Raw genomic sequence first — 9,194 nt, 5'->3', positions numbered from 1 at the left:
GTCACTGTCGTTAATTTTATTTATTTATTTTTGGCAGAAATCAATAGTCCAGGCGATTTTAAGAAACTTTGTAATTGGGTTTATTATCCGAAAAATGCATTTTTATCATGAAAAAGCAGTTTGAAGCTCCCCCCCCTGTCTTCATTGTTCTCCTATGGAGAGAGCTAAAGAAAAGACCAAAACAGGACAACAAAGAGTTAATCTACAAATCCCTCACGGGATATCTCCTGTGACAGTCACCAGTGACCTGTCTGAGCTCGGATTACAGCTGTCACCCAGCTCCGTGCCTGTAATCCTCTGTTATCTGCTTTCTGCTGCCGGCTAACTCCCTCCTTCCTCCTCCCCCCTCCCCTCTCCATAGAGCAGACAGGGGACGTCTCCTGCAACAAGTCACAATTTTCAGATTTTTCAGAGTGGATGAAAAGAGGAAGGAGGGGGGGGCCTGGGAAAAGGCTTTTTACATGCAGATAATGGCAGATTTGGCTAATAAACCCAATTACAAAGTTTCTTAAAATCGCCTGGACTATTGATTTCTGCAAAAAAAATAAAAAATACGACAGTGACTCTTTAGTGACTCTAAAGGGGTACTCCAGGCTAGCAGTACTTTTAGTCTGTGGCTAAGAAGGGGGTGGATATAGAAGGCTCTGGTCACTTACCCGGTTCCAGCGGCGTGTCCCAGATTGCTCCACCCCGTTCTCCCGTCCCGCAGCCGCTTCCTGGTCTGAGCTGCAACTTGAGACGTGACGTCTCAAGGCAGCTCAGCCGTCCAGCAGTCCTAGCAGAGTCCTGTCCTCGGGCGCTGGATGGCTGAGCTGCCTCCAGACGTCAAGTCTCAAGCCGCAGCTCAGACCAGGAAGCGGGACGGGAGAACGGGGCGGAGCGATCTGGGACCCAGCGCTAGAACCGGGGAGGTAAGTGACTGGTGCCTTCTATATCCACCCCCTCCTTGGCCACAGACTAGAAGTACTGCTATCCCGGAGTGCCCCTTTAATACAGGGATATACAGCAGGATCTTGACTTGATAATATACTTTAATCTTTAGTGACACAACCTGTGCAGAGAGCTTAAGAGTTACAGTCGTGCTGACTGAGTTGCAAGCTGAGAGTCAAGAGGTTCAGAGAAGTAGAGAGGAGGATGTCTAGAGAGTCCCAACCCAATGAAGTACTGTGCTCTGCCGCAACTTGAGAAGGAGAATAACCAGAATACTTGAGAGTAGAGAGAATATTTGTGCTTGTGTTTTGACTCTTTGGTCTTTGCACCACCTATTGCCCACCAGTGTCGGGCGACCTGTCCTAGAGGGTGACACAAGCCCCAGACCTTGTTACCTGGGTTCAGCAGAGTGGTCAGAGTTTTCTGATGACACCCGTGCACCGAGATAGAGTACGTAGGCTTCTAGCAACTTTGCTCTATCTGGATCAGTTCCTCTTTCATCAGGATACTGTCCTGCACTTTAAAACTGGTTTTTGGCGTGGGCTGGGATGATCCCTGACTTGTCCTCTCTAATTTGTGCGTTCAGCACTGTATAGTGTACAGAAGTGCTGCTTTCAAGAAGAGAGTGCTAAGGTGTCCTATGTGTATCCGTCCTCTACAGAGACCAATCCAAAGACTGCAGGGACTGTTCTGACTTGAGTCCTTCCTCTACCAAAGCCAGAGTAAGACTCACTAAGGTGAGGCTACACTTCCTCTCCCCATGTGACTTCCTCCTACAGCATCTGTAACGTGTGCTGTGAGTGGGTGAGAAGAGAGTGTAAGAGAAAGAGAAGGATAGAGATAGGCAGAAAAGAGAAAGAGCTCCCATTGGTGCACAGGTCCTAGAAACAATAACCCTTATCATTATTTAAAGCAGTGCAATACTTAGGTACAAAATATACATACTAGTGACATCTAATGGCAAAACTTAGGTACTACTTCATTACCACTTTTACTTTAAAGTACAGACTTTTGCGAGGAGTGTAAAGACTGGTAAAGTCCCGTCTGTGGCTGCCTTCTTGCGTTATATCCTTGTCCCGTCTGTGGCTGCCTTCTTGCGTTATATCCTTGTCCCGTCTGTGGCTGCCATCCTGCGTTATATCCTTGTCCCGTCTGTAGCCGCCTTCTTGCGTTATATCCTTGTCCCGTCTGTCGCTGCCTTCTTGCGTTATATCCTTGTCCCGTCTGTGGCCGCTATCATGGGTTATATCCTTGTCCCGTCTGTGGCTGCCTTCTTGCGTTATATCCTTGTCCCGTCTGTGGCCGCCTTCTTGCGTTATATCCTTGTCCCGTCTGTGGCCGCCTTCTTGCGTTATATCCTTGTCCCGTCTGTGGCCGCCTTCTTGCGTTATATCCTTGTCCCGTCTGTGGCTGCCATCCTGCGTTATATCCTTGTCCCGTCTGTGGCCGCTATCTTGGGTTATATCCTTGTCCCGTCTGTGGCCGCCTTCTTGCGTTATATCCTTGTCCCGTCTGTGGCCGCTATCATGGGTTATATCCTTGTCCCGTCTGTGGCCGCCTTCTTGCGTTATATCCTTGTCCCGTCTGTGGCCGCCTTCTTGCGTTATATCCTTGTCCCGTCTGTGGCCGCCTTCTTGCGTTATATCCTTGTCCCGTCTGTGGCCGCCATCCTGCATTATATTCTTGTCCCGTCTGTGGCCGCCTTCTTGCGTTATATCCTTGTCCCGTCTGTGGCTGCCTTCTTGGGTTATATCCTTGTCCCGTCTGTGGCCGCCTTCTTGCGTTATATCCTTGTCCCGTCTGTGGCCGCTATCATGGGTTATATCCTTGTCCCGTCTGTGGCTGCCTTCTTGCGTTATATCCTTGTCCCGTCTGTGGCTGCCTTCTTGCGTTATATCCTTGTCCCGTCTGTGGCTGCCATCCTGCGTTATATCCTTGTCCCGTCTGTGACTGCCTTCTTGCGTTATATCCTTGTCCCGTCTGTGGCCGCCTTCTTGCGTTATATCCTTGTCCCGTCTGTGGCCGCCATCCTGCATTATATTCTTGTCCCGTCTGTGGCCGCCTTCTTGCGTTATATCCTTGTCCCGTCTGTGGCCGCCTTCTTGCGTTATATCCTTGTCCCGTCTGTGGCCGCCTTCTTGCGTTATATCCTTGTCCCGTCTGTGGCCGCCATCCTGCATTATATTCTTGTCCCGTCTGTGGCCGCCTTCTTGCGTTATATCCTTGTCCCGTCTGTGGCTGCCTTCTTGGGTTATATCCTTGTCCCGTCTGTAGCCGCCATCTTGGGTTATATCCTTGTCCCGTCTGTGGCTGCCTTCTTGCGTTATATCCTTGTCCCGTCTGTGGCTGCCTTCTTGCGTTATATCCTTGTCCCGTCTGTGGCTGCCTTCTTGCGTTATATCCTTGTCCCGTCTGTGGCCGCTATCTTGGGTTATATCCTTGTCCCGTCTGTGGCCGCCATCCTGCGTTATATCCTTGTCCCGTCTGTGGCCGCTATCATGGGTTATATCCTTGTCCCGTCTGTGGCTGCCTTCTTGCGTTATATCCTTGTCCCGTCTGTGGCCGCTATCATGGGTTATATCCTTGTCCCGTCTGTGGCCGCCATCCTGCGTTATATCCTTGTCCCGTCTGTGGCCGCCATCTTGCGTTATATGTATCCTTTTCCCTTCTGTGGCCGCCATCTTATTGGTGGCTTCTTTGTTTCCTTTGTGTCCCTCAGCTTTCTGATACCTTCTGTCCTGTAACTTTCAGTGGCCAAGTGTGAGTTTTTCAATGCCGGCGGCAGCGTGAAGGATCGGATCAGTCTACGGATGGTGGAAGATGCAGAGAGAGATGGAATTCTTAAGCCGGGAGACACTATCATAGAACCGACATCTGGAAACACTGGTGAGTGTGCCGCACCTGTCACTGTCCTGTGTGCCGCCCTGTGGCTGTCCTGGCGCTTATGTCTGCCAGTGCTGAGGTGGGTGGGGGTGACTTATTAAGACCACAGACCACCTGCTGCCCCCCCAAGCCTAGAACAAAGTGCAGTGGGCAGTTCCACTCAGCATGACCACACATACACAGCTGTCAGTCCCTAGTAGGACTCTTAACTGGACTCTTAAACATAGCGAAAACAGAAATTAAAGCTGATAGAAAAGTAACTGAGAATTAATCCCAGGACAGTTCAGAGATTTGTGGTTAGTGAAGGAAAGATATCAGAGATCATGGTGAATATTCCGAGCAGAGACTAGTGACACATGGTGGCCACAGGAGAAGGGTTGGTGGGTTAGGATAGTGACATAGGTGAAGGATTAGTAGGTAAGGATAGTGACATAGGAGAAGGGTTGGTGGGTAAGGAAAGGGACAGGAGAAGGGCTGGTGAGTAAGGATAGTGACATAGCAAGGGCTTGTAGGTAAGGATAGTGACATAGGAGAAGGGTTGGTGGGTAAGGATAGTTGACATAGGAGAAGGTTTTGTGTTAAGGATAGTGACATAGAGAAGGGTTGGTAGGTAAGTAGTTGACATAGAGAAGGGGTTGGTAGTAAGATAATGACATAGGAGCAGGGTTGGTAGGTAAGGATAGTGATATAGGAGAAGGTGTTGGTGGGTAAGTATATTGTGACAGGAGAAGGGCTGGTGAGTAATCTAGTGACATAGGAGAAGGGCTGGTAGGTAAGGATAGTGACATAGGAGAAGGGTTGGTGGGTAAGGATAGTGACATAGGAGAAGGGTTGGTAGGTAAGGATAGTGACATAGGAGAAGGGTTGGTAGGGTAAGGATAGTGACCTAGGAGAAGGGTTGGTAGGTAAGGATAGTGACATAGGAGAAGGGTTGGTAGGTAAGGATAGTGACATAGGAGAAGGGTTGGTGGGTAAGGATAGTGACATAGGAGAAGGATTAGTAGGTAAGGATAGTGACATAGGAGAAGGGTTGGTGGGTAAGGATAGTGACATAGGAGGAGGGTTGGTAGGTAAGGATAGTGACATAGGAGAAGGGTTGTTAGGTAAGCATAGTGACATAGGAGAAGGATTGGTTGGTAAGGATAGTGACATAGGAGAAGGATTAGTAGGTAAGGATAGTGACATAGGAGGTGGTTTGGTAGGTAAGGATAGTGACATAGGAGGAGGATTGGTAGGTAAGGATAGTGACATAGGAGAAGGGTTGGTAGGTAAGGATAGTGACATAGGAGAAGGATTAGTAGGTAAGGATAGTGACATAGGAGAAGGGTTGGTGGGTAAGGATAGTGACATAGGAGAAGGGTTGGTGGGTAAGGATAGTGACATAGGAGAAGGGTTGGTGGGTAAGAATAGTGACATAGGAGAAGGATTAGTAGGTAAGGATAGTGACATAGGAGAAGGGTTTGTAGGTAAGGATAGTGACATAGGAGAAGGGTTGGTGGGTAAGGATAGTGACATAGGAGGAGGGTTGGTGGGTAAGGATAGTGACATAGGAGAAGGGTTGGTAGGTAAGGATAGTGATATAGGAGAAGGGTTGTTAGGTAAGCATAGTGACATAGGAGAAGGATTAGTAGGTAAGGATAGTGACATAGGAGAAGGATTAGTAGGTAAGGATAGTGACATAGGAGGTGGTTTGGTAGGTAAGGATAGTGACATAGGAGAAGGGTTGGTAGGTAAGGATAGTGACATAGGAGAAGGGTTGTGGGTAAGGATAGTGACATAGGAGAAGGGTTGGTAGGTAAGGATAGTGACATAGGAGAAGGGTTGGTGGGTAAAGGATAGTGACATAGGAGAGGGTTGGTAGGTAAGGATAGTGACATAGGAGAAGGATTAGTAGGTAAGGATAGTGACATAGGAAAGGGTTTGTGGGTAAGGATAGTGGACATAGGAGGAGGGTTGGTGGGTAAGGATAGTGACATAGGAGAAGGTTTGGTGGGTAAGAATAGTGACATAGGAGAAGGATTAGTAGGTAAGGATAGGACATAGGAGAAGGGTTGGTAGGTAAGGATAGTGACATAGAGAAGGGTTGGTTGGTAGGATAGTGACATAGGATATGGTTGGTATGTAAGGATAGTGACATATGAGAAGGGTTGGTAGGTAAGGATAGTGACATAGGAGAAGGGTTGGTAGGTAAGGATAGTGACATAGGAGAAGGTTGGTGGGTAAGGATAGTGACATAGAGGAGAATTGGTAGGTAGGATAGTGACATAGGAGAAGGGTTGGTGGATAAGGATAGTGACATAGGAGAGGGTTGGTGGGTAAGGATAGTGACATAGGAGAAGGGTTGGTGGGTAAGGATAGTGACATAGGAGAAGGGTTAGTAGGTAAGGATAGTGACATAGGAGAAGGGTTAGTAGGTAAGGATAGTGACATAGGAGAAGGGTTGGTAGGTAAGGATAGTGACATAGGAGAAGGGTTGGTAGGTAAGGATAGTGACATAGGAGAAGGGTTGGTAGGTAAGGATAGTGACATAGTAGAAGGATTAGTAGGTAAGGATAGTGACATAGTAGAAGGATTAGTAGGTAAGGATAGTGACATAGGATAAGGGTTGGTGGGTAAGGATAGTGACATAGGAGAAGGGTTGGTGGGTAAGGATAGTGACATAGGAGAAGGGCTGGTAGGTAAGGATAGTGATATAGGAGAAGGGTTGGTAGGTAAGGATAGTGACATAGGAGGAGGATTGGTAGGTAAGGATAGTGACATAGGAGAAGGGTTGGTGGTTAAGGATAGTGACATAGGAGAAGGGTTAGTAGGTAAGGATAGTGACATAGGAGAAGGGTTGGTTGGTAAGGATAGTGACATAGGAGAAGGGTTGGTAGGTAAGGATAGTGACATAGGAGAAGGGTTGGTGGGTAAGGATAGTGACAGGAGAAGGGCTGGTGAGTAAGGATAGTGACATAGGAGAAGGGTTGGTAGGTAAGGATAGTGACATAGGAGAAGGGTTGGTAGGTAAGGATAGTGACATAGGAGAAGGGTTGGTGGGTAAGGAAAGTGACATAGGAGAAGGGTTGGTGGGTAAGGATAGTGACATAGGAGAAGGGTTGGTATGTAAGGATAGTGACATAGGTGAAGGATTAGTAGTTAAGGATAGTGACATAGGAGAAGGGTTGGTAGGTAAGGATAGTGACATAGGAGAAGGGTTGGTAGGTAAGGATAATGACATAGGAGAAGGGTTGGTAGGTAAGGATAGTGACATAGGAGAAGGGTTGGTAGGTAAGGATAGTGACATAGGAGAAGGGTTGGTGGGTAAGGATAGTGACATAGGAGAAGGGTTGGTAGGTAAGGATAGTGACATAGGAGAAGGGTTGGTAGGTAAGGATAGTGACATAGGAGAAGGGTTGGTGGGTAAGGATAGTGACAGGAGAAGGGCTGGTGAGTAAGGATAGTGACATAGGAGAAGGGTTGGTAGGTAAGGATAGTGACATAGGAGAAGGGTTGGTAGGTAAGGATAGTGACATAGGAGAAGGGTTGGTGGGTAAGGAAAGTGACATAGGAGAAGGGTTGGTGGGTAAGGATAGTGACATAGGAGAAGGTCTTGTACCTGGATGGCCACAGGTTGCAAAACTACAACTTCCACTATGAAGCAGGACACGGTTCGGTTGTAGTTTTAGCGGGGTGATCTCGCCTCTCCTGGTTCCTGCTATGGCCTCCTGTGGTCAGGCCTGGCTGTTTGGGGAAGATCACTGCTGAGGTTATGGTGGTCACAGCTCAGATGGAGGATCACGCTGCTGAGGTCTTGTGCTGGGTTAAAAACATTGAAAAAGGCCGCTTCCTAGTCTGAGCAGGGACCTGGGTCGTCACGTGTCAGCCCCACACTGGCAGTCAGCGGGGCTGACACATCACAACCCAGGTCCCCGCGCACACCAGGAAGCGGCCGGGGAACCAGAGCCTAGGACAGCGGAGCCCTGTGTTGGAGACGGCTCTTTTGGGGAAAAAATGCCCAACCCCAGACTTCTCCTTTAAGGCAAATGAGGGCAAGATGATCTCCGTCTAACAATACATCAGGGGAGCCGCTAACAGCCAAACCAACAGCTCGCAACGCCGACTCTAACAATACATCAGGGGAGCCGCTAACAGCTAAACCGACAGATCGCAACCCCGACTCTAACAATACATCAGGGGAGCCGCTAACAGCTAAACCGACAGATCACAACCCCGACTCTAACAATACATCAGGGGAGCCGCTAACAGCTAAACCGACAGCTCGTAACCCCAACTCTAACAATACATCAGGGGAGCCGCTAACAGCTAAACCGACAGATCGCAACCCCGACTCTAACAATACATCAGGGGAGCCGCTAACAGCTAAACCGACAGATCGCAACCCCAACTCTAACAATACATCAGGGGAGCCGCTAACAGCTAAACCAACAGCTCGCAACGCCGACTCTAACAATACATCAGGGGAGCCGCTAACATCTAAACCAACAGCTCGTAACCCCGACTCTAACAATACATCAGGGGAGCCGCTAACAGCTAAACCGACAGCTCGCAACCCCGACTCTAACAATACATCAGGGGAGCCGCTAACTGCTAAACCGACAGCTCGCAACCCCAACTCTAACAATACATCAGGGGAGCCGCTAACAGCTAAACCGACAGATCGCAACCCCGACTCTAACAATACATCAGGGGAGCCGCTAACAGCCAAACCAACAGCTCGCAACCCCAACTCTAACAATACATCAGGGGAGCCGCTAACAGCTAAACCGACAGCTCGCAACGCCGACTCTAACAATACATCAGGGGAGCCGCTAACAGCTAAACCGACAGCTCGCAACCCCGACTCTAACAATACATCAGGGGAGCCGCTAACAGCTAAACCGACAGCTCGCAACCCCGACTCTAACAATACATCAGGGGAGCCGCTAACTGCTAAACCGACAGATCGCAACCCCGACTCTAACAATACATCAGGGGAGCCGCTAACAGCTAAACCAACAGCTCGCAACCCCAACTCTAACATACCAAAGGTAGGAAAGGAAAGCTTTATGGCTCCCACTGATAATGTTGATATATTCAGAGGTTTCTCCACCATTCCTGAGGGATATAGAGGTCTCATAGTTCTCTATCACCTCTCTCCACCATCCCTGAGGGATATAGGGGTCTAATAGTTCTCTATCACCTCTCTCCACCATCCCTGAGGGATATAGAGGTCGCATAGTTCTCTATCACCTCTCTCCACCATCCCTGAGGGATATAGAGGTCGCATAGTTCTCTATCACCTCTCTCCACCATCCCTGAGGGATATAGAGGTCTCATAGTTCTCTATCACCTCTATCCACCATCCCTGAGGGATATAGGGGTCTCATAGTTCTCTATCA

This window comes from Dendropsophus ebraccatus, chromosome 11 (genome assembly GCF_027789765.1).
Source record: "Dendropsophus ebraccatus isolate aDenEbr1 chromosome 11, aDenEbr1.pat, whole genome shotgun sequence".
Taxonomy (NCBI): Eukaryota; Metazoa; Chordata; class Amphibia; order Anura; family Hylidae; genus Dendropsophus; species Dendropsophus ebraccatus.
This window is presented reverse-complemented; position numbering follows the sequence as displayed.